The sequence below is a fragment of the Carcharodon carcharias genome, chromosome 21 (assembly GCF_017639515.1).
Source record: "Carcharodon carcharias isolate sCarCar2 chromosome 21, sCarCar2.pri, whole genome shotgun sequence".
Classification (NCBI taxonomy): Eukaryota; Metazoa; Chordata; class Chondrichthyes; order Lamniformes; family Lamnidae; genus Carcharodon; species Carcharodon carcharias.
Window position 1 is genome coordinate 62408470 of NC_054487.1, and position 22110 is coordinate 62430579.

A 22110-nucleotide genomic window follows, 5' to 3' on the forward strand; every position below is an offset into this window, starting at 1 on the left:
CACATATTTTTGGGTCATCCGCAAACTTGGTGATAGTACATACACTTCCCTCATCCAAGTCATTAATATATTTTGTAAATAATTGTGGCTCCAGCACTGATCCCTGTGGCACTCCACTAGTTACAGGTTGCCATCCTGAAAATGCCCCCCTTATCCAAATTCTCTGTCTAATATTAGTTAGCCAATCCTCTATCCATGCCAATATACTACCCCCAACACCATGGGCTCTTATCATCTTAAGTAGCCTTATGTGCAGTACCTTATCAAACACCTTTTGGAAATCCAAATATATTACATCTACTAGTTCCCCTTTTTCTATCCTGCTTGTTACCTCCTCAAAGAATTCTAACAAATTTGTCAGGCATGATTTCCCCTTCATGAAGTGGTGCTGACTCTGCTTGATTATATTATGTATTTCTAAATGCTCTGCTATTACATTCTTTATAATAGACTCTAATGTTTTCCCAATGACAGATGTTAAGCCAACTGGTCTATACTTACCTGTTTTTTGTCTCCCTTTTTGATTAAGGGTGTTACATTGGTAGTTTTCCAATCCTCTGAAACTTTTCCAGAATCTAGGGATTCCAGCAAGATTACTACCAGCACATCCACTATCTCTGTAGCTAATTCCTTTAGTATCCTAGGATGCAACCCATCAGGTCCAGGGACTTATCAGCCTTTAGCCCCATTAGTTTCCCTAGGACTTTTTCTCTAGTGATAGGTATTGTATTTATTTCCTCTCCCCTTTTTCCCCTTGATTATTTAGTATTTTTGGAATGCTATGTGTTTTTTTTATATTACTTGCTAGTTTACCCTCAAAGTTTATTTTCTCCCTCTTTATTTATTTTTTAGTTATCTTTTGCTGGTTTTTAAAACTTTCCCAATCCTGTGGTTTACCACTAATCTTTGCCACGTTGTATGTTTTTTCTTTCAATTTGATACTATCTTTAACTTCCTTGAATAACCATGGTTGGTTTATCCCTTTCCTAGAATCCTTCTTCCTCACTGGGATATACCTTTGTTGTGAGTCATGAACTATTTTCTTAAACATTTGCCATTGTTCATCAACCGTCTTTTCTGCTAAACTCCTTTCCCAGTCCACTCCAGCCAATTCTGCCCTTGTTCCTTTGTAATTACCCATATTTAAGTTTAGCAAATTTCTTTCCAACTCAAGTTTCTCGTTCTCAAACTGAATGTTAAATTCTACCATGTTATGGTCATTGTTTCCTAGGGGATCTTTTACTCTGAGATCATTTATTAAACCTGCCCCATTACACATTACCTAATCCAAAATAGCCTGATACCTGGTTGGATCCCCAACATATTGTCCTAGGAAACAGTCCAGAATACACACTCTGAATTTTGGCTCGTGGCTACCTCTGTCAATTTGATTTTCCCAATCTACATGAAGTTTAAAGTAATGCTTTTTTTACATTCCCCCATTACCTCCTGATTTATTCTCTGTTCTACTAGCTACTGTTAGGAGGCATAGAGACTACTCCCACCAGTGTTTACTTCCCCTTGCTAATTCTTACCACCACCCATAAGGGTTCATCTTCCGATCCAAGATCATTTCTTGCTATCCTATTTATTCCATCTTGTACTAACAAAGCTACCCCACCACTCCCTCCTTCCTGCCTGTCTTTTTGAAAAGTCACATACCCCTGAATATTTAGTTCCCAGCTTTGATCTTCTTGTAACCATGTCTCCGTAATGGCTATAAGATCATATCCATTAACCTTTATTTGTGCCGTTAATTTCTTTATTTTGTTCCGAATGCCACATGCATTTAATATATAGGAACGTAGGGCTGAGGAGCAGGAGTAGACCATTCAGCCCTTTGATCCTGCTCCGCCATTCGATAAGATCATGGCTGATCTAGTTGTGGTGTCAAATCCACCTTCCTGTCTACCCCTCCTGTAATCCTTGAGTCCCTTGTCTAACAAAAATCTGTCTAATTCAGCCTTGAATAAATTCAATTACTCCACTGCTTCCGCGGGAAGAGAATTCCACAGACTAATGACCCTCTGAGAGGAAATAAAAATCTCATCTCCATCTTAAAATGGAGACCTCTTATTCTTAAACTGTGTACCCTAGTTCTAGTCTCTCCTCTTCAAATAATCTTCAAAGGAGTATACTCGTGCATTGTTTACATGGAGTGCCTTCATTTGAACTTAATGTGAGTTGGCATAGGTAGTTCTTACAGGACATTACAAGACCTATTGTCATCATTCTTTTACTAGTTGATCTATTGTGGGGATTGGAGCCAAGTGTTCGTCATCAGTTGAAGTGCAGTTGGGGGTTACCAAAATAATTGGACCTGAGCATACTGATGTAATTCAATCAAGTGCTGAAAGTCATACATTCTGTCCTTATTTTTATATAATGCTTTGATTTTATACTTCGAGTTAAGTGACTTGCAAGGATTCATTAACCAGAGAAATGGAGTTGGTTGGGGGGGGCACAGGATTTTTTCTGCAGTGCAGCTAGGGAGCTGGATGATTCAAAACTAAGTTGCTACACTGCTCTCATTGGCAGGAGGGCACAATTACAGTGTGACAAATACACACAAGCAGTTAACATTATAAATGTGGACACAAATTTATAATGAAAATGTTGACACAAAACTATGTTAAAAATAGGACCTCATCAGAATGTGAAATTCTTTTAATATAATAGATTCCGAACGTGTACTTGTATGTAAATAATGCAGCTAAGTTTATGCAATTTTTAAAATTTCTTCCAACTTTTATATATTGCGCCACATGAATAGCAAGCTGTGTGACCCAATCTGATCAGTGCTCAATGTCGCTGTAATTAAAATCTATGTTGGAAAGTGTTCCAAACACTTAGTTATACCCCTTTGACAAGACACTGAGGTTTCCAGTAAGGTGAGTAAAATATATAAATCATAAAGATTTAATTCCCTATTTTCAGGTCTCATTGTCATGAGAGTTCTGACTATTTCCCCCACATATTTATAAAGAATACCTTTAAATGTTATGTTTTAAAGCGTTGTATGTCCATGCAAGTTAGGGAAAAAGTGTTATGAGATAGAAGGTAGTTAAGATGCTAGTGAACTAATTTATCTCAATAAATAATGCAGACATCACATTGAATGTGACGAGTGGTTCTGGGTGTCCAGCAGGAGGCTTTTCTTTTTCTGGCTGTGCACAGTAAGAGGAAACCCCACCCTCACACTCAAGCAATCACCGGAATTTTTTAAATATTCATTCGTGGAATGTGGGCATTGCTGGCCAGGCCAGCATTTATTTCCTAGCCCGAACTTCCCTTCTGATGGTGAGCTGCCTTCTTGAACCTCTGCAATCTATGTGGTATAGGTACACCCACAGTCTTGTTAGGGAGGGAGTTCCAGCGACAAGGAATGGAGGTATATTTCCAAGTCAGGGTAATGAGTGGCTTGGAGGGGAACTTCCAGGTGGTGGTGTTCCCATGTGCCTGCTGCCCTTGTCTTTCTAGATTGTAGCAGCCTTGGGTTTGGAAGGTGCTGTCTAAGGTGCCTTGATGAGTTCCTGCAGTGCATCTTGTAGATGGTACACACTGCTACCACTGTGCGCAGGTGGTGGAGGGGATGGATGTTTGTGAATGTGGTGCCAATCAAGTGGGATGCTTTGTTTTGGATGGTGTCCAGCTTCTTGAATGTTGTTGGAGCTGCACTCATCCAGGCAAGTGGAGAATATTCCATCACTCGCCTGAACTGTGCCTTGTAGATGGTGAATAGGCTTTGGGGAGTCAGGAGGTGAGTTAGTCGCTGCAGGATTCCTAGCCTCTGACCTGTTCTTGTAGCTACAGTATTTATAGTATTATTTTATCCTGGAGGTCTGTGAAGTATTTGTTGTGAGGGTCTTGTTGAGGTAAATAGGCTAGAAATGCTGAAGAATAATTAGCAGTCATCATGTTTAAATCAGGTCAAATGGCTGACTGGATGTGAGCTCGCATGGAATGATTTTTATTTTGTATTATTCTGTAGGAACAAATTGCACAGATTGAATAAAGGCAGCTCTATATCCTTACATGCTATAAAATAAAATGGTTTAACATAGGAACTTGGGAACAAGAGTAGGCCATTTAGCTGCTTGAGCTATTCCACCATTCACTGAGATTTGTTGTCAATGTTTCTGATCCGTGACCTAACCCCTGCCTGTGCCCCTTATCCCTTAACACATTTGGATAACAAAAATCTATCAATCTCTGTTTAAAATTGATAATTAATCTAATCATTGTGAATTGGAATATTTTAACTGAGTCTTAAGCAGTGCAGCATTTGTATGCAATCTTGTGTATCTATTTTTATTGCCTTAATGTTGTCACACTTTATAATGATGTATTACTGTTGGAAAGGCTTAATGAATTGGAACTCTTTAAACCTGGCTTAGTGATTAAATGGTTCCTACGTTCCGAAATGAAATGTTCCAAAAATAATTATATGGTACGGTTGAGGTCTCTGAGGTAAAGATGTGTTCTTTTCAAATATTAAGAACCATAACTTGGGTTGATATATCCAAGTTCTTAAAATAGGTTTCCTGAAAAATCTTGTATCATGACCTTCTGATCCTTCCAGTTTGCCATATACCTGCATTTGTCCCCTCTGCTCTTTCCAATTCATTCAATTTAATAGCTATTCTGGTTTTTCCTCCTCAGCAAGGTATTCCACAGTGGCCCTTAGCTCAGTAATTCACTGGTTATGCACAGTTAAGGTTTCCTCCAGTCCTATAAATCTTTGTTGGGTCTGTGTTGGAGTGATAGTAAGAACTTTCACATCAGCACATCAGCTCCCAAATTGGTAACAAACACTCAAAAGCTGCCTTAGGGATCGCGTTTCCCTGATGCACACCACCATATTTGAATTTGACTGCTGATCCATATTAAAGAAGATGGCATGCAGCCAACTGGGTAGAAGCATGGTTGAGACTACATCATGCTGAGCATTCTGAGTACTATTTTTATGCTGGCTGTGCTGTGATTTGTGGGAATTTTTCATTGCATAAGCATCTTTGCTCTGATTTATACACTCATAAACATCAGGTAAGACAGTTACTTATTAAAACTAGCAATTCAGTGGCCCAGAATGCTAAAAAAAAGTGTTAGCAAATGTCCATGTCAAATCACATCACCAGAAGTCCTTCAAAGCATTATTCAAGAAAGGCTGTTGCTGTATTGAGTTGGCACACCAATATACAGAGTCAATGAGTGGGAGAGGTGTATCAGTAAGCCCTCATACATTATTGAGCTCACAGTTGCTTTTCTGGAAATGTACTAACTAGGGGACAAATCCTTCTAAAGGAACAGATGGTTGGACATTAGCATTATCTCAGCGGATGGAAGACTACAGATCATTGATAACTATCATAAAATGCTTTAAAGTAGATAAATATTAATTTTAGCTCAGTGTGAAGGCTTTTCCTATTCTTACATCTCATGCTGTTAAGTGAGCTTGTTGAATGCATTTACATTTATTGTTCAGTTTTGTGAGGAGCATATTAGTGTGGTTGATTACCGTGCCAGCCTTTTACCTCTATTTCATTAAAGTCTATTCTAAACTGATGGGACTTTAGATTTCTCATTGCTGTGTATAATAAATTTGCATAGCTCCTTACTAGCCATCTTGGTATATACTTTGAAGTTTCTTGAGTGCTTCAAAATTATTTAGAATTGTTGAGAGGGAATTCTAGAGCCTAAGGGCCAACATGAAAGCATGACTAGTAATGGTTGAGCGCTTTAATGGGGAAGGTGCAAGATGCTAGAATTGGAGGAGCAGAGAGATCCTGGAAGGTTGTAATGCTGGAGAAGGTTATAGAGATATGGAGGGCCAAGATTACAGAAGTATTTCAAAACAAGGATGAGAATTCTAAATCAAAATGTTGTCAAACCAGAAGCCGATCCAGGTTAGCAAGCACAGGGGGTGGTGGGTGAACAGGACATGGCTTGAGTTAGGATATAGGCAAAGGGTTTCAGAGTCCAAGTTTATAGAAGGTGAAAGGTGTGAAGCCAGCCAGGAGAGTATTGGCAAAATACTGCGGGTTCTGGAAATTTGAAAAAATAAAGTGCTGGAAAAACTCAGCAGGACTGACAGCATCTGTGAAGAGAGAAACAGAGTTAATGTTTTAAGTCCAATATGCCTCTTGTTTGGAACTGAAGAGAGGTAGAAAATCTACTGGTGCAGTAAGTTTACTGCAACCAAGGTTAAGGTACATAGCTGGGAGCTTTACACTTTCTCTCCACAGATGCTGTCAGACCTGCTGAGTTTTTCCAGCAATTTTTGTTTTTGTTTCTGATTTCCAGCATCTGCAGTATTTTGCTTTTAGCTTTACACTGTGCCTAGCTTGTCTGAAAATTGATGCTGATATTGAGAACTCGAACTAGGGAAAGTTTCCATGCCCCAGCACTAACATCCCATCACATTATTGCAGTTTTGTGCTTATTAAAGAGAAATAATGTTGCACTGTTTATCTCACTTACTCAGAACAAGAGGGGTTCCTACGAAGGGTTGATATATTCTACCCTCAGCATCAATGCTTGGTTTACTTGTTTTATATTTATTTTTACAGAAAAAAATCACTATACTCATCAATTTTTCCTCACTTTCCGATTTAACTTACGGATAAAGAGCCTACTTTGCCATTCAAGATCATAAGTGATCTTCTACTTCAACTCCACCTTCCTGCACTATCCCAATATCGCTTAATTTCTTTAGTACCCCAAATTCTATCATATTCTATGTCGATACTGGGTGGGAATCTGTCTTCCCCAAGAAACTGCCTCTGGAAAAATTGCACAGAGGTAGTTTCATGTCAGGCAATTGGCATGCCAAATTTGCCAGCTTGTCTGCCCTCTAACTCACCAATTAAAATCCGAGCCCACTATCCCTGCAAAATTCTTGTTGTCATCTGGTCTAGGGGTTATGTCCTTATTTCTTTGCTTAAGCTGATTTCTTCAACCATTATTGAAGTTCAATTTCTCAATTTTTTAGCTTTCCCACAGTGTTGACCAGTCATGATATAACTGCAACATGGTGAAGCCATCCCATATAGTGCCTTGGTTTTTTTTTTATCTCTCTCAACTAGTGGGAATACATCTTCACTCACCTCCTCCCAGAATGAACAACTGAGATAAAGAATACACTACAGCTTGCAAACTGTTCTAGTTATTATCTGTTGATAAATACATACAGATATAATGGCCTGGATTTTACACTATGAATAACAGTGGTCTATCCAGAAGTTACTGTCCATTGCGCCCTACTTCTTGAGCCGATTCCTCGCCAATACTCGACACTGGAATACATGTAAGCATTACGCACTAAACACAGAAGAAAAAGTTAGGGTTGGCACATTCAGGTGTAAATGACTTTTTTCTAATGGTATGGTGGATCTTAATTACTGCCAAACAACTTCACTGGCATTGAAAATTTACCTTTGCAAGTGTGGCATTTCATTCCTTAGCAATTTAATTAATATTCAAGATTTTAAAATGTTTATTTAACTACTTTGCCTCCCTCTTAATCCCATCTTTGTTTCCCTCTTTCTGTTTATAATTTTACAATGAATAAAATACTCCAATTTATATCATATTGTTCAAACACTATGGGCAGACAGGCTTGGAGGTGGGGAGCCAGGAAAGTAGCAGGTAGCTGCATTGGGATGGATCCCCACACCCACAAACAGGGACATTCCCAGGAACAGTTTGGTAATCAGGTTGGCTGCCTGCATCAAAGTTGGATTGTGCAATTAAGGCCCACCTTAGGGGCCATTTTGTACCGATGTTAGTATTTTATCAACATTGGAGTGGCACCCCCACCCCAGTCATGTGCTGAGGCTGCCAGCTCAATCGAGCCAGCCTCCCGACAGCCTGGGTGGGGCCCAACGGAGTAGGCTTCTCCATGCCCCAATGGAAGGGCCACGGGCATAAAAGACAACATCCGGGTCCATGAATAGTCCTCGGTGGGGGGGTTTCCCCTCCAACTCAATGGCCCTACCAGCTTCAGGCCTCTTTCATGACCCCTTCTAATAAGGCAGCCAAGAGCACCAACAAGTTGAGGCACTCTTGCTTGCTTGCCTCGGCCATCTCTCCTGGTGGGTCTGCTGCTCTGACATTGCTGTGTTTCCTCAGTTTGGCCTTGCAGCCTCGGAAGCCCACTCACCATCCTTAATAAGACAGTGAGTGCAGAGGCGAATTCGGAGGCTACCTCCCAGAAGGTTGTTCCGGCAGGCATGCTGATGACATGGGTGGGTTCAGAACTCCCATATAGACCCAATGTCCACCAGAAAGAAAAGCTCGACATGTCTGTGAGGATTCTGCAATCTGTTTCGTTGAGGAGACATACTTATGCTTGGTTTGCTGTCACATGTCACAGATTCCCCTGTAGAGGGCGCTGTGCTGAAAAAGATCAATAATTACTGCTAGATGCTGCTCAAAAGCCAGCATAATGTCTGAGAGTGTCATTTCTTCACCGCAAAATCTGATATTTCTGCGTGCACCCTTTATGCTCCCCTCTCTGAAGAAGCATTAACCTCATCTCTACCACTGACTGGATGGCCCGACAGAATACAGTCTCCCTTGTTAAATAAAATCACGGACAGGAACGCCCATTGTGTATTTTGTCGCAGGAAATTTAAAGCTATATTGTTGAAATGGCAAGCAGTGGTATTACATATTTTGGCTCCCTTTTAAGACAAGTCATGCCATAATTATGTGCTTTGGGAACTTATTTTTAAGTAATGCAACGTTTAATACATCTGTAGTAGTCTGCATATGCTTTTCCATCTTGCACAACAGCATATGGGCACCAGAAATGTACACTTGAAGTGAAACTAATTAGGGATTCTAATCTGGTAGCAACAATTTTTACTTATTGCATTTTTACTTTATGCATATTTAACAAGTGGCTACATTAAATTCATTTCCAGCAGCCTATAATTGCTACAATAGAATTGAGCATTCTATCGTCATGTATGAAAGCAGAGGGACCTAAGCTTCCTATCACCGCTGCACCTGGCCATTTTCCAGCTTTGGAGTCATTAATATACAGTAAGTGAGCTCAATTGCCTTTGCTGGGGAGCTGCATGTGTTTTACAACAGAAGTGACCCAGGGGCTGTTGCAGCAGAGTAAAAAGGTGGTTTCTTTATTGCCTGCAAATAGAATGTATTTTTTTATTCACTCATGGGATGTGAGTGTCGCTGGCAAGTCCAACAGTTATTGCCCATCCCTAATTGCCCCTGAGAAGGTGGTGGTGAGCTGCCTTATTGAACTGCTACTGGTGTAGGTACATCCACAGTGCTGTTAGGGAGGGAGTTCCAGGATTTTGACCCATTGACATAAAAGGAACGGCGATATATTTCCAAGACAGGATGGTGAGTGGCTTGGAGGGGAATATTCCAGGTGGTGGTGTTTCCATGTATCTGCTGTCCTTGTCCTCCTAGATGGTAGTGGTCGTGGGTTTGGAAGGTGCTGTCTGAGGAGCCTTGGTGAGTTCTTGCAATGCACTTTGTGGATGGTACACACTGCTGCCACTGTGCATCAGTGGTGGAGGGAGTGAATGTGTGTGGAAGGGGTGTCAATCAAACAGGCTGCTTTGTACTTCTTGAGTGTGGTTGGGGCTGCACTCATCCAGGCAAATGACTTGTTCCTTGCAGATAGTAGACAGACTTTGGGGATTCAGGAGGTGAGTTACTTGCAGCAGGATCCCTAGCCTCTGACCTGCTTGTAGCCACAATATTTATTTGGCTAGTTCAGTTTCTAGTCAATGGTAACCCCCAGGATGTTGGTAGTGGGGAATTCAGCGATGATAATACCATTGAATGTCAAGGGGTGATGGTTAGATTGTTTGTTTTTCTTGTTGGAGATGATCATTGCCTGGCATTTGTGTGGCCCGAATGTTACTTGCTACTTGTCAGTCCAAGTCTGGATATTGTCCAGGTCTTGCTGCATTTGAACATAGACTGCTTAAAAATTAAAAATCTGATCAAGATATTCTCACCTGGCCAGACCTGTGCACTACTTTGGTTTGAAAGTGCTTGCAAATGCCCCTCTCCCAACAATGCCTGTGCTGCCTCAGCCAGCCCCTGAACATTGCAAGACGTGCTTTGGGAACTTATTTTTGACTAATGCACAGTTTAATATATCTATAGTAGTCTGCATATACTTTTCCATTTTACTGCAATATTTAAATCAGATGGGGACAGGCGTAGGCCATTCAGCCCTCAAGCCCATTCTGCTATTCAGTTTAATCATGGATGCTCATATGATCATAAGAAATAGGAGCAAGGCTAGGCCATTCAGGCCATCAAGCATACTCCACCATTCATTAATTGTGGCCTCAACTCCACTTTCCTGCCTACTCCCATAAGCCATGACTCCCTTGTCAATAAAAATCTGCCCAACTCAGCCTTGAATATCAATGACTCAGCCTCCACTGCCCTCTGTGGAAGAGAATTCTAACTAACAGCCCTCTGAGAGAAATTCCTCCTCATCTCTGCTTTAAATGGGAGCCCCCAGTTATATATTTCCCTACGAGAGGAAGCATTCTCTCAGCATCTATCCTGTCAAGCCCCCTCAGGTTCTTATATATTTCAATAAAATCACCTTTCATTCTTCTAAACTCCAATGAGTATAGGCTCAACCTGCTCAACCTTTCCTCATAAGGCAATCCATTCATCCCAGGAGTCAACCTACTGAGCATTCTCTGAGCTGTTTTCAGTGCAAGTATATACCTCCTTAAGTAAAGAGACCAAAACTGTATACAGTACTTCAGGTTCGGTCTCAACAATGTCCTGTACAGCGGTATCAGACTTCTCTACTTTTTGCTTCATCCCCCTTGCAATGATGGCCAACGTTTCATTTGTTTCCTAATTACTTGCTGTACCTCCATGCTAACTTTTCTGTGATTCATGTACAAGGACATCCAGATCACTCTGTACCACAGCATGCTTCAGATTCTCTTCGTTTAAATAAAATTCTGCTTTTCTATTCTTCCTGCCAAAGTAGACGACATCACATTTTCCGACATTATACTCCATCTGCCATTTTTTTTCCACTTACCTAACCATCTATATATCCCCTTGTAGACTCTTTGTATCCTCCTCACAACTTGCTTTTCTTTGTATCAGCAGCTAATTTAGCTACAATACATCAGTCCCTCCATGCAAGTCATTAATGTAGGTCGTAAATAGTTGAGGCCCCAGCTGATCCCTGCGGCACTCCACTAATTACAGTTTGCCAATCTGAAAATGGCCCCTTTATCCTGACTCTGTTGCCTGTTAGTCAATCCTCTATCCATGCTCCATGCTAATATATCACCCCCAACTCCATGAGCTCTTATCTTGTACAGTAGCTTTGATGTGGCACCTTATCGAATACCTTTTGGAAATCCACATACACTACATCTGCTGGTTCCCCTTTATCCACCCTGCTTGTTACATCTTCAACATTAATAAATTTATCAAATATGATTTTCCTTTCACAAAACCATGCTGTTTCTGCCTGACTGCATTATGATTTCCTAAATGTCCTGTTATTACCTCCTTAATAATGGATTCTAGCATTTTCCCAATGACAGGTGTTAGGCTAACTGGCCTCAATGTTTCCTGCTTCCTGTCCCCCTCCTTTCTTGAATTGCAGTGTTACATTTGTGCTTTTCCAATCCACTGGGATTTTTCCAGAACCTAGGAAATTTTGGAAGATTCAACCAATGCATCCACGATCCTTTGAGACTTTAGGATGCAGGCCATCAGGTCAGCCACTAGCTGTTTTAAAATTCCTAGTAATTTTCCTCCAGTGATTGGGATTGTTTTGTATTCCTCCCTCCCCTTTTCCCCGTTTTTCTCGGCCTCACCCTAAGGGACCAACACGTGCTTTTGTTACCCTTTTCCTTTTTATATACTTGAAGAAGTTTTTACTGCCTGTTTTCATATTTCTTGCTAGTTTTCTCTCATACTCCAATTTTTCTTTCTTAATTAATTTTTTTTAGTCACCCTTTGTTGGTTTCTAAAATTTCCCCAATTTCTGGCCTACCACTAATCTTTGCAGCATTGTACATCTTTTCTTTCAATTTGATACCATCCTTAACTTCCTTAGTTAGCCACAGATGGTGCGTATTTCTTGTAGTCTTTCTTTCTCAATGCAATATATCCTTTTTGAGTTATGAAATATCAACTTAAATGTACGCCTCTGCTCATCTACCATCTTACCTTTAACCTATTTTCCCACTCCACTTTAGTCAACTGTCTTCATAGTCTTCATTACCTTTATTTAAGACACTAGTTTCAGAGCCAAATTTCACACCCTCAAATTGAATGAGAAATTCCATCTTATTATGATCACTGTTACCTAAATGATCCTTTACTATCATTAATTAGTCTTGTCTCATTACACATTGCCAGGCCTAAAATAGCCTGTTCCCTGGTTGGTTCCAGAATGCTTTGTTCTAAGAACCTGTCCTGAATATGCTCTATGAACTCATCCTCCAGGCTATCTTTGCCAATTTGTTTTGTCTAATCTATATGAAGATTAAAAACTCCCATGATTTTTGCAGTACCTTTCTTACATGCCCCCGTTATTTCTTGATTTATACTCCATCCTACAGCGTAGTTACTGTCAGGGGGCCTATAAAACATTACCGCAAATGACTTAATTCCTTTGCCATTTCTTATCTCTACCCAAGCTGATTACATGTTTTGATCTTCCAAACCAAGATCAGTACTGTACTTATCTCATTCTTTATTAACAGACCTACCCCACCTCCTTTTCCCTTCTACCTGTCCTTCTGAAATGTTAAGTACCGTCGAATATTTGGGTCCCAACCATAGTCGCTTTGCAACCATGGGTGGAATCTTATGCCGTCCCCTGTGGTGCGTTTGATGGTGGGGGACATTTAATCAGGCAGGAGGATAGTGGTAGGGAGACAATCACCTCACTGCCTCCACTGTGATTAAGTTCATGGTGGGAAGGCCCATGGATTGCCTAGGGCCTCATCCCACCATCGCTGGTATTCAGCACTGGAGCATTGGGGTACTCGCCATGCAGGAAGCATGACAAGCAGACCCAAATGGGAGTTGTTTGCAGCCTCCCAGCGGAGGGGGTCAGGAGGCCTGGGGGTCCCTCGTTCAAAGGCAGCCAGTGCCTAATCAATGGACCCAGCATCGGGAAGGGAGAGCCATGAGAGTGCTGCTGACTACCCTCTTGCCATCACTCAACTCTGGCCTGGGAACTTCAGCCTTTACCTCCCAGTGATTGGCCTCTAATTGGCTGGCAAGCAGGACTTCTGCCAGGGGGGTCCTTGATCCTGGGGAAGGCATTGCCACTGGCCTATCAAGTGCCTGACGGAAACAACTTGCAGTGGGCTTTCCCTAAAAGAGGTGATGCGGGGCTCTTGCCCTCTCTCAACAGCTGGTGACTAAGATCACTGTCGCCTCCACCCCCCCCACACAAGATTCCATTCCATGTCTCTGTGATAGCTATCATATCAGACTTGTTTATTTCTATTTGTGCTATGATATGTTGTGTGCAATATGGAATATTAATCATTAGTTTTAGCAGTTGGTATAATGCCTTGGATTGTTTTTTTAAAAAAAAGGAACAGCTAGAACTGCAAAGGCACTGTTTTAAAATGGCTGCATAAGTCACTTGACCTGCAAATTGGCAATGTTTCCAGCAGCCTCTGAAAGTGGATTACCAGGGGACATGTCTAGGCACTTCCCTGGTGGACTTCAGACCTGCCATTGTCTGAACACTCTGCAAAACATAAGGACAATAGGCTACCAGACTTCAGAAACTGCCAGAACAATGAAGCTCATTATGCAAGGAAGGTGCTAAGGACCCGCTATCTGTTTCAGTGGCATCTTGATAACTTTGACAATGGGAGATTGAAGTTCCTTCATTAATATGAATTGCCTCCCATTGTGAGCCAATAGCAGCCGTCACATGATCAGAACCCCACTTGTGAAAAGCTATTATTATAATTTTAGAAGGGTCTGATGAAGAATCATACGGACTAGAAACGTAGACTCTGTCTTCCTCTCCGCAGATGCAGTCAGACCTGCTGAGCTTTTCCAGCAATTTTTGTTTTTGTTTCAGATTTCCAGCATCTGCAGTATTTTGCTTTCATATTATTATAATTTTGTCTGTTTGTTACAGCAAAAGAGGAATCTACAGAATGCAGCAGTAACAGCAAAAAGATTGCACAACGTAATGCCATCTCTCTCCCTGCTCTTCTCAAGTTTGGATCCTATCTCAGTTACATTTTGGAATACATTACAGAGATAGAGAACTTTAATCAAAAGAAACTTCAAGTGCCATAGAATCCACTTTGGAAAAAGATGAATTACAGTTAAAAGAGACTGTTTCCAGAAAAACAATCAGCTTACATCAGTCATGACACACCTGGAATTTCAAGACCACCAACAGAACGTCGGAATACATATTTATTTTCTTTCTTACTGACTTTTAAGTCTTATCACTTCCACTTCCTCTGCTCTGTAACTTCTTCTGTTTTTGCATGCTAGTGTGTGTGTGTGCTGCAGGATTCAGGATGTGTTTTTACCTTTTTGGGAAGTCTCATACTTTTACCTGAGTAAGTTTTAACAATAAAACTACCTCCTTACTTGTTAACTCTAAAATTCTGCCTATTCTTCATATAGCTTTACATACAGTCAAGTACATACTGAATTGAAAAATCACAACTTTTTAAAGTAGCCAGCCTCAGGAATGGGAAACAGGAATTTACTCATCCTTCTGGACTTGGTTGTGATAGCTATCAATTAATTGTAATGATCTCAGCTGATGTTAGTACTGGACAAATCAGATCCCAACATGAAACCTGGCTTGATAGATTTCAACTTTTTTTCACAAACCATGGAGGTAAGTTACTGAACAAATTCACGGGAGTCTGCTGATGAACTTTTAAAAAGAATAAAACATTTATTAAACAAGTGAAAATAACTATATTACACCCAGACAAAATGGTTGGAAAGATCTCAATACAAACATGAGTAAGTGATTCAAACATTCACGATTCCTTCGCCCCAGCTATATCTTCACAGACACATACATAGTTGGAAAGATAAACCAATTTACCACATCTAGCTTATACTCTAATATTCAGGGTAAGTACGCGGTACATGTGAACTAACTGGTGAACTGTGGTCAGATGCACCACGCTCCAAAATAAATCACAGATACGGCTAAAGCAAATTCTATGGATTTCTAAACAGCCCACCCAGAGGTTTGTCACATCATGAGCCAAGTGGTCTCACTGAAACTGTTTTTCACAAGATTCCAAGCTCCACATTTGAAGAACTCACCTGGGAATGCTCTCCCAACATCGCTCCCACTTGAACGTTTTCAACAAAGAGCCACCTCCAGAGCTTCTACCCCACCTTCTGAGATTCCTTTCCTCTGGATCTCTAAGTACACCAAAGCTTCACCTTCCAAGCACATTTTCAGCTCTTCTGCTGTGCCAAGCAGAAGACCATAGCTCTAAAAGGATACCTTTGTCCTTATGGCCTGTAGCATGGAGTCACCAACCTTCGGCTGCCCTCTCAGATTTTCACGGCTTCTCTACAGTCCACTTTGCTTCAAGTCTGCTCCCCATAGTTCTTTAATTTGGAGCCCATTTTTCTGCTCCTGTCGTTTATCTTGATTCAATGGGATTTATCTCTGATCCCTGTCTTTGTCCCTGCCTGGGACCTTCTCCCTGTCCCCTTCCCCATGTCATGTTCCCTGGGACACCTTCTCTTGAATGACTCTCCAGTTCAGATCACCTGACCTGCAGGTTCACATTGTTTCACTTCTTCGCTTCCTTTCTTCTGCGCACTTGTGTAGGGCTGGTTCCCGGCCTAATGACAGTAAAATTGATGAACTGCACACGTGGTCATTCTCCGGCTGGCACATGTGCAGAAGTCTCGAGACCCACTGGGAACTATAGTACCCAAACTCAATTTTGGTAAGTATTTTTTTGTGTTACCTAACATAATTCATCTTGTTATAAATTCTGCATGCATTCAGGTAAAGGGCCTTTAATTCTGTCTTTTTATAATTTTTCCCTACTTTGACCTTATTTGCTGTTTTATGTTTGTATACTCTCTCCTTTCCTATCACACTCTGGTTATCATTACTCACATCGCTATCCTGCATTATGCCTTGTCTTTTCTCTTTAAGTTTCCATATATACCCTTTTGTGAACCCTCCTCCAAACTATTTAGTTTAAAGCTCTCCCTACAGCTCTCGTTATACAATTTGCCAGTCACTGGAACCAGCAGAGTTCAGATGAAGGTTGTCCCACAGTACAGCTCCCACTTTTCCCAGTATTGGTGCCCGTGCCCCATGAATCAAAATCCATTTCTCCAACACCAATCTTTGAGCCACACATTCAATGCTCTGATTTTATTTACCATATGCCTATTTGCTTGTGGCTCAGGTGGTAATCCAGAGATTATTGCCTTTGTGGTTGTGCTTTTTAACTTACGGACTGCTTATAGTCCCTCAGCAGAACCTCCTTTCTTAGTCCCATTGGTATCCACGTGGGCAAGTACTGGATCCTTCCCGTCTCACTCCAAGTTCCTATCCAGCCCTGAGATGTCCATAACCCTGGCATTGGGGAGGCAGCACAGCCTTCTGGATGCAGGCTCTTTGCTGCAGAGAACTGCATCCACCCCCTAATTATACTGTCCTACAAATACATTCTTTTTTGTTCCCCCCACTTGAATGGCCCCTGCATCACTATGCTGTGGTCAGTTTGCTCATCCTCCCTGCAGACCCTGCATTCATCCTCACAAGCTGCAAGAGCTCAAACCTATTGGACAATTGCAAGGGCTGAGGCCTCTCCATTGCTACATTCTGGATCCCCATAGCTGTTTCTCTTCCAGTCATACCCTCCTGTCCCTGACCAAGGACCAAATGTGAAGAACCTAAGTAAAGGGGTGTGACTGCCTCCTGGAAAAAAGTGTCAAGGTAACTTTTCCCCTCCCTAATTTGTCAGTGTCCGAAGCTCGGACTCCAGCTCAGCTCAACTCCGAGCTGAGGTTCATACAGGTGTCCAACAGTCCCCACATATTATAGCTGTAACATATCACTGTCCTGCCATTTTTACTTTGTTTTTAATTTACTAATTAGTTTCAAGTTTAGAATATCATCCAACAATTATCCAGTTATATTATGTTTAACTCAGCATGCTTCGAATTTAATATAACACTTACATCTATCCTGTACCAGTTTAAGCTGCTGCCCCAGTTTAGAGGGAAGGAAAAACACACTGGTTTCACACTCTGTGGCTCTATTTTTAAAATTATGCCCTCTTGTACTGAACTCTCCCATTAGATTAAATAATTTCTGTGTATCTACCCTATCCTTTACTATTTTGATTAGATCAACCTTTTAAACTCTCGGGAACACAAGCCAAGTTTATGCAAGCTTCCACATAATTTCACTCTAAATGCTGATAAAATTATGGTGAGATTGCACTGTACCTGCCCCAAGGTCACTATATATTTTCAGAAGTTTGGTGCCCAAAACAACAAATACTCCAAATTGAGGTCTAACAAAGACTCTGCATCATTGTTTCTTCATGATCCTCTTGAGATAAAGACCACCAACCCATTAGTCATTTTGATTACCTTTTATATCTGTGCACTAGCTTTTGTTATTTGTGTACATAGACCTCCCTTTCCTATTCCACAACTCCGAGTGGTAGCAGCCAATTTGAACCTCTGACCCAAAGTAACTAACCCCCCCATTGAACTCCATCTGCCATAGTTTTACCCAATCACTTAAGCATGTTTATGGTCCTTTGTAACTTCCTGCTACCATCTATATAAGTTTGTACATCCAAATTTGGAGATTACACTATCTCTTCCTTCATCCAAGACAGAGACCCCAGTAAAGATCACAAAGGACACCACTTGTCACAGGCTGCTAACCTGAGAATGTTCTCTTTATTCCTACTATCTTCTACCTCCAATCCAATTTCCAAATCCTGTCACAAGGTTAACTACAAAGCTGTGCACTTTATTTTTGCCATAATCTCCCGTGCAAAACCTTATAAAATGCCTTCTCGAGGTCGATATCAGCAACATTCGTGTACACTCCCCTCTAAACTGTGCTAGTGTTACAATTTTGAGGTTCATAAGATTATAATATTTTGGGACCGTATCTTTAAATTTTGGGTAAATAAAGAGAGGTCATGTAACCTGTTCTGAAGTCTACCTGACAATGAGCCTGGATGGCTTGATTGTTAGAGATCAAAGGAAGGTTTAGATTATTTTACCGAGTAGAAGGTACAAGGTATTTACACTTGGAGACAATGGCAGCAGTCTCTCTCCCAAAGGCCCAGAAAGGTGTTGAAGGTATAGAGTTGTAAACAGCTCGTTAATAGTTCTATCTGAATGCAAGGTTCATGTGTTTCACATTAATCATGGAGATTTGAGATAAGAGGTATTCAAGATCAGGAGGGGCCTAGACAGAGTAGATCGGGAAAAACTGTTCCCACTGGTGGAAGGATCAAGAATGAGGGGGCACAGATTGAAGGTGATTCGCAAAAGAAGCATTGGAGACATGAGATACTTTTTTATGCAGCGAATAGTTAGGATCTGGAATGTGCTGCCTGAGAGTGTGGTGCAGGCAAGTTCAATCAAGGCGTTCAAGAAGTAATTGGATTATTATCTGAAAAGGGAGAATGTGGCAGTTACGGGGAGAAGTTGGGGGAATGACACTTGGTGAATTGCTTATTCGGAGAACTGGCAGACATGATGGGCTGAATGGCCTCCTTCAGAGCTGTAATAATTGTGTGACATTGCCACAAGGAAAAGGGCAGAGGAAGGTATTTTTGAGATAAGGTGGGTTACAGGCTTCCCTACAAATCAATGGGTATCACAGATAGACAGCGGAGGTTCTGTGTGGTCCCCAGAGAGAAAAGGCTGCTTTGCTTTGCGAGCTACCACAGACGGATGCAGGAGGAAGATGGTCTCTAGTCGAAGAGACATATCCTGTAGCCATCTAAGGATTCTGGGAGATTTGGCCTGGCATGGCCGGGGGAGGATCATCCGAACAGGCTTCACTGCTGGTGGCGAATTTAAGAAACTCTTCAAAAACTGAGGCAAGCACCTGGAGAAGCTCACTCAAAGTTACTACTTGGCACGGAACCCATTGGAAGATGGGAACAACTGTGGATTGTTTGATAAAAAATAATGTACTTCTATAGAATGTGCATTGGGTGATATGTATAAAGGAGGATGGTCCTTTCTTAAAGTATAAGTTGTCTACAATAAGAAAATAGTGTTCAGTTGATGTGGGAGTTTTTTTGTCATTTGTTACAGTTAATGTTTTAAAACGTGAAATCTTGCCCTGTCATTCTTTCAGCCAGTAACTGGAAGTTCAAATCTCTCTTTAAAAATAATCAATCTCTATGGATATCATAATACGAATGACCGCCTCAAAGAATTGCAACCAGGTTAGTCAGACATGATCTACCCTTCACAAATCCAGTAAGACTCTCTTTGAACAACTGATACTTGTTCAAGTATTAAGTCACTCTGTTTCTGATGATGATGAGGCCTAACAGGCGATTCCTCATGTCCAGTTTTCCTGCAGTGCAAACTGCTGAGGTGGCGTACCCATCATTTATGCCTTCAGCAAGCACTTATCTGTGTATGGGAACTGACCTATGGGGAAAGCAGGGATGAAGCACAGCGCATACTTGAATAACTTGCTACATCCTCCACCTGACATCTGCTAAGACACAAAGTGTAGCCCAGGGTCAATACTTACATTACAAGTTAGTTTATTAAACATTGCATATGATATGCAGCAGTTTGAGACATTGATTAAAGTATGGGTGAATATTAATGGAACTTCTATGGCATTGCTCATAGAATGTCTGAGGTGACACTATGTTAGAAGGACAGGAGCATCACAACATTGATTGCATAATATATTGTCTGCTGTTAATGAGCTGTCAGTCACCTCCTGTTCCTTAAATGCTCCAAGGTCAAATTGTTATAAATAGGCACATTCTGTGGTTGATCAGAGGCTAATTGCTAGGGCAATTTCTCCCTAGGTTGGCAGTCACTTGTAAAACCCATTTGCCTCCCCAAAGTCTGAAGAAAGCAACAGAAAATGACTGCCTTTCTTTCTCTTTCACACACATTTTAAAAATGGAACACAAAATCTCATGCGTAACAATGTGCAACAGTCACGTCTTACTCTTAATACTTAAATGTTAGATGGTTTTTTGATTGATATGATCGGTATCTTTTAACGTGTAATACAGATACAAACTGTTGTTTGAAACAAAGTTTAAAATTAACTTTCGAATAACACTAAGCTTTTAATACTGTAAGCTAAAAATGTCCCAAGTTGGGGAATTTGGCCATCAGATCAAAAGTGCTGCTATATCCCTATCATTTGGGCCGAAAGCACCCCACCCTTGGCAGAAAGTCAAACTAATAGAAAACCTGGGTGCATGTCAGAAAATCTACCAATTTGGGTAGCTCCATCATTTCATTTCACTGGGATGAATTGCAGCTGACTTTAGAAAAAAATAAATGAAATGCAAATTATTTTCGAGCCCAAAATAACAAAGAGCATGGTGCACTATTCAGATTTGATGATTCAGTGCATTGCATTTCCACCTGATGAATTCCTCATCGTGGCTGTGTTGCCGAGAAGAACTGAGCCTTTGCTGCTGACAAAGAGACAGAAAATGTGCACAAGCTCCCCTGATATACTGCAGCAGCAAGGAAGTTGACATTGGTAGAACCATGAGAGACAGTTACCTACAAGCCCCCTCAGCCAAGCAATGGTAAATGGCATTCAACCAGAATGAAGGGAGGCTGGAAAACACAATGAGCAAAATTTTCATCCTGAGGTGGGGAATGACCAGGCTGGCAATTTCTTGTTATCGGCCAATGTGCTGGTCTGCCTGTATGTTCCTGCCTCCGACCATCCAATAGGATGATGGAATGCTGGCTGCAAGCTGGGGTGTGCAGGGCGTGCCAGAGCTGCATCCTTCAAAGCATGGATCTGCTGAACTGTGGGGCCACAACTGCGGCACAGGCCATCCTGTGGAGATGCACTCCCTCCACAATGATGACCTGGCAGCTGTGGCCACAGTGTATTTTGTTCCATGTATAAGTCTTCAGAGGGAGCCTTGAGGTACCCTCACAAGTCCCCCACTTACAGCAGCAATGCCCAGCTCTCCTGGTGGGGCTGCCTGCCCCCCACAGCCTCAGGCACCTCCCCCCTCCCCCAGCTGTGGAACCTGCCTGCTGTCCTTTATTGGACAGACTCCTGGAGATGGCCTCTTAATTGGCCACCTCCTTGAAAATGTCCAGGGTGCTGCCACAGCCACTTCCAGGTACCCATTCCAGCATAAGGATCGGGACCTCGGAACTAAAATTCAGCCCATTGAATACCCCTTAGATTACTTGTGTTTTTTTTAAACTGCTCTCCTCCTCTCTATAATGTTTGACTCCTCATTAGGGTGCCAGCCACCTTCAGAAGCTATTCTTCATATTAGAAACTCAATAGTGAATGTGGGCTAAAAATTTGATCAGGGCACTGCAGCTGAACATGATCTTACCCTACTACAAGCTTTAATGTCTGCACTTTTAGCAGTGATCAGGAGTGGGGAGACTTGTCTTATTTTCCCATCCCTTCTGCTGGGAAGATTATCGTTTAAGATGGCGGCTTCGCAATTTAAGAGGCCTCCTAGCCACATACTGATGTTTTCAAATATCAAGAAACATGAATATCTGAGCTCTTTAATAAATAACATACAATAAAAAATTTTAAAAGTGCTAATTACTGCACTCCTGTCATCCTCCCCATAAAAGATTAAAATTTTATTGCAATGAATCATTTACTGATAGTTCCTACTTATAAATCAGCCTCAATAAACTCAAACTCAACCAATATTTCAGTTTATGAAACTAAGGGAGATCATTCAAAGGCTATGGCTTTAAAAACACAGGAATCACTTTAGTTCTAAATATTGTAAGTGCTTACATTAGCTTGAAAAAAATCTCTCTCAGGGACGTGTTCGCTCACATAAATTGTTTTGCCAGTATTAAAATGACAAAGTCTAAGAATCAACATGGGGA

The 22110-nt window shown here is 41.3% G+C and overlaps 1 protein-coding gene across 1 annotated transcript in view; it reads left to right on the forward strand.

Moving 5' to 3' along the window:
* LOC121292910 (small integral membrane protein 29-like) overlaps window positions 1–14621 on the forward strand; it is a 108084-nt gene extending 93463 nt beyond the window's left edge. Inside the window, exon 6 of the mRNA XM_041215379.1 lies at window positions 14153–14621. The gene's annotated coding sequence lies outside the window, so the exon portion shown is untranslated. The remainder of the gene's footprint in view (window positions 1–14152) is intronic.
* The last annotated feature ends 7489 nt before the right edge of the window (window positions 14622–22110 follow it).